Genomic DNA, 4351 nt, shown 5'->3' on the forward strand with positions numbered 1-4351 from the left:
GTCCTTTCTCTCTCCACACACACACACACACACACACACACACACACACACACACACACACACACACACTGCTATTACATCCCTGCTTCGAACCCTTCATGTGCTGGTACCCTCTACACTCAGCCACTACCGTCGTATATTCAACCTTCTATACAGCGGTTCCCTCCACACACACATACGGCATCCTCTTCAGTCGCCCATGTGTTGTTCGCTTCCTCCACACATGCCGCCATTACCACACCTCCCTAGAACCCTCGAAGACACCTCATCGTTAATTCATACGTAAACCATCGTCTCGTGCTCTTCACCGTAAGGGTAATTACCCAAGAAGTCGATACAGGTGACACGATCACGAGACCATAACGCGTGGGTTATTTCGTCGTCGTCTCCCTCAAGACGACTGCTGAGTCAAGTAGCGCCTACCGCTGGATGGTAAGACGAACACACTAGTTATTCAACGTCGGAGTTCCTCAGTTTATTTACCAGTCCACGTGTGTCAGGGGGTCGTCTGACGTTATATAAGCACTCCACTAACTTGAGTATATCGAGTTCTTACAGGTACAGGTCATGTAGTTACAACTGGTTACATCACTGAGGTTAAGGAGCTTGCCAATCCTGGGTACAGGAGGTGATTACAGTGTTTACTCGCGTGGGTTGATTCCTGTAGCGGCCCCCACGACGTAGTTGAGTAACACCGTCCCACGACGTGGTTGGGTAACGCCGTCCCACGACGTAGTTGAGTAACACCGTCCCACGACCTGGTTGAGTAACACCGTCCCACGACGTAGTTGAGTAACACCGTCCCAGGAAGTGGTTGAGTAACACCGTCCCAGGAAGTGGTTGAGTAACACCGTCCCAGGAAGTGGTTGAGTAACACCGTCCCACGACGTAGTTGAGTAACACCGTCCCACGACCTGGTTGAGTAACGCCGTCCCAGGAAGTGGTTGAGTAACACCGTCCCACGACGTGGTTGAGTAACACCGTCCCAGGAAGTGGTTGAGTAACACCGTCCCACGACGTGGTTGAGTAACACCGTCCCACGACGTGGTTGAGTAACACCGTCCCACGACGTGGTTGAGTAACACCGTCCCAGGAAGTAGTTGAGTAACACCGTCCCACGACGTGGTTGAGTAACACCGTCCCACGAAGTGGTTGAGTAGCACCGTCCCAAGACATGATTGAGTAACACCGTCCCACGACGTAGTTGAGTAACACCGTCCCACGAAGTGGTTGGGTAACACCGTCCCACGACGTGGTTGAGTAACACCGTCCCACGACCTAGTTGGTAACACCGTCCCACGACGTGGTTGAGTAACACCGTCCTACGACGTGGTTGAGTAACACCGTCCTACGACGTGGTTGAGTAACACCGTCCCACGACGTGGTTGGGCCAACAACTGCTCACGAAGGTAATGGGTCATTAGCTGCAGGCCACAGCCAATGCCTCATTACAATGGAACACAAAGAACTCCAAGCGACAACAGAACACTGGCTCCTTTTACAAGCTGTCTTTGGCAATGGAACGTATCAGAGGCTCACAGATTAGTGTAGGAAACTGTACAGAGACAGGCGTACAGATATTTCATGTACCCAAGTAGGCCTGTATATAAAGTTAGTCGTGGAATTGAAGCGAAATATATATATATATATATATATATATATATATATATATATATATATATATATATATATATATATATATATATATATATATATATCAAATCTATTCTAAAGCGTATCTTTACCACTGCTTTCAACCGCTCTAATTGGTGAATCAATCTATGTATCAACAATCCTCTTGAAGGAGAAGCATTGGGTCTAATTCGAAGTAAAACGGCCCACGAGTTTGTATCCATTACTACGAGTACAATCAGACGACTCAAACCTGAGATTGTTTGATGGATCGCAATGATCGTAGCATTTGATAATTCTGAATACCTGTATTAGATCACCTCTTAACCTTATCTTTTCTCTAAGCTAAATAGATTTAAATCGTTTTATCGCTTCTCATTGGATTGGTTTCTCAGTCTGAGAATCATCTTGTTAGCTCAATGACGCCACATTCTCTCAGTTCTACCCACGTTGCTTCAAGTCTGGCGACCCAAACTGGACGAAGCTGGCGAACGCACCAGCGAACTGTAAAGAGTGAGGATGATTCCCTTAGGTTCGAAAGTCCTACTTATGAATCCAAGAATTACGAGTGATAATCTGTACTGGTTGGTTGATTATATCGGCCTTATAGGCTTGTTGACTGCCAGGGACATTAAAGCCGTCAGCGTCATTTTGTAAACATCAAATGAAAAAAACTTGATCACTTTCTTCAGGTGTTCAGGGTAATTCCAAGGTCACACTTTCCTACTAGATATATGGACCTTGCATCATTTGTAGTTCTTGGTCGTTTTTGTAAGTTTATCCTGACCAGGTAGTACAGTACATTCCTGGTGCAGTTGTACACCTAACCAGGTAGTTCAGTACACTCCTGGTCCTGTTATACACCTGACTAGGTAGTTCAGTAGTACACTCATGGTGCTACTGTACACTTGACCAAGTAGTTCAGTACACTCCTGGTGTTGTTGTACACCTGACCAGGTAGCTCAGTACATTCCTGGTCCTGTTATACACCTGACCAGGTAGTTCAGTACACTGCTGGTGCATGTTGTGTACCTGACCAGGTAGTTCAGTACACTCCCGGTGTTGTTGTACACCTGACCAGGTAGTACAGTACACTCCTGGTGCATGCTATTGCATTGTTCTGCTTCTGCAGAGAATGTTGACACATCCTAATCTTCGCCAGCCACCTGTCTCCTGCCCTCCACGCATGCAGAGAACAACGATAGAGATCTCAGAGGTCGTCTATATTTAGCGTGTAATAGACGGCTACAGAAATGTCATTATTTACATGATTCATGATCCACTTGGGCGTAAGTACCGTCCATCTCCCAAGCCTTCGTTGCTCTCCTCCCACCCTCCTTCCCTCCTTCTGCTCCCCCAGTCTTCATACCTCCCTTCCCCCTTTCCTCCCTCTTCCCTTCCGGCCCTCTCGTGCGCACCCGACCACCCCTCACGGGCATAACTCTAGCGCTGCCGCTGGCTGAGTGGCTCATTCCCCGCTCTGGCAAGCGAAGGCAAGCGTCGACACGGCTGTCACTCAACGGAACACCACCTGGGGAAGCCATAGCCAAGTCACCCTGCAATAAGCACAGTCTTGTGACTCACCAGGGAAGAGCCTGTGCCAGGAGACTCAAGTCACTAGACGGGGCGAACCAGTCACCCACCAAGACCCTCCAGTCACTCAACAAGACACGCCACTTACGATCTTGACAGGTACAGTTATACAGTTACTATAACACTATACGATATAACTATACTAAAACTATAGAGTGACTGTTATGTTGTTGTGTATCGGCTATAGTGCAACTGCCTGTCTTGTTCAGGAAAGAAGCAGTTGTGATCAGACGACACAGATGGTGTGGTCTGGCGTCAGGTTCAAGTGTGAGGGTATACACCCAGTGGAACGGTCTTAGCCCCCGGGTGTGGCCGGCAGTCACCACGCACCAGCCATATACAGACGCCCATGTGTGCGTCACGTGTGGCAATATCAGCGTAGGGAAAGGGCTGGTTGGATAGAGGGGCTGTGGGCAGCCCTGGCTAGATAGAGAGGCAGGGGAGAGAGAGAGAGAGAGAGAGAGAGAGAGAGAGAGAGAGAGAGAGAGAGAGAGAGAGAGAGAGAGAGAGAGAGAGAGAGAGAGAGAGAGAGAGAGCAGGGCACCAGAAATTAAAAGCTTGATGTGGCTCTCTTTACGAGCAAAAGACACACACTGAGGAACGCCCTTTGACTCCCCCCCATTTGGTCACTAATCTGAAGCATTACGAAGCTTGTATTGACCTGATGATGATGATGATCTGTACCACGGGCGGGGCACCTGGGGATCTGTACCACGGACGGGGCACCTGGTGATCTGTACCACGGACGGGACACCTGATGATCTGTACCACGGACGGGACACCTGATGATCTGTACCACGGACGGGACACCTGATGATCTGTACCACGGACGGGACACCTGATGATCTGTACCACGGGCGGGGCACCTGGTGATCTGTACCACGGACGGGACACCTGATGATCTGTACCACGGACGGGTCACCTGGTGATCTGTACCACGGACGGGACACCTGGTGATCTGTACCACGGACGGGGCACCTGGTGATCTGTACCACGGACGGGGCACCTGGTGATCTGTACCACGGACGGGGCACCTGATGATCTGTACCACGGACGGGGCACCTGGTGATCTGTACCACGGACGGGGCACCTGATGATCTGTACCACGGACGGGGCACCTGATGAT

General features: G+C 49.7%; 1 long non-coding RNA gene across 1 annotated transcript in view; it reads left to right on the forward strand.

The window, feature by feature from the left end:
* The first annotated feature begins 2732 nt into the window (after nucleotides 1–2732).
* The window catches only part of LOC139757703 (uncharacterized), an 8282-nt gene continuing 6663 nt past the window's right edge, over nucleotides 2733–4351 (forward strand). The window contains exon 1 of the long non-coding RNA XR_011714695.1: nucleotides 2733–3324. This is a non-coding gene — a long non-coding RNA (uncharacterized lncRNA). The remainder of the gene's footprint in view (nucleotides 3325–4351) is intronic.

The sequence above is a fragment of the Panulirus ornatus genome, chromosome 28 (genome assembly GCF_036320965.1).
Source record: "Panulirus ornatus isolate Po-2019 chromosome 28, ASM3632096v1, whole genome shotgun sequence".
NCBI lineage: Eukaryota > Metazoa > Arthropoda > Malacostraca > Decapoda > Palinuridae > Panulirus > Panulirus ornatus.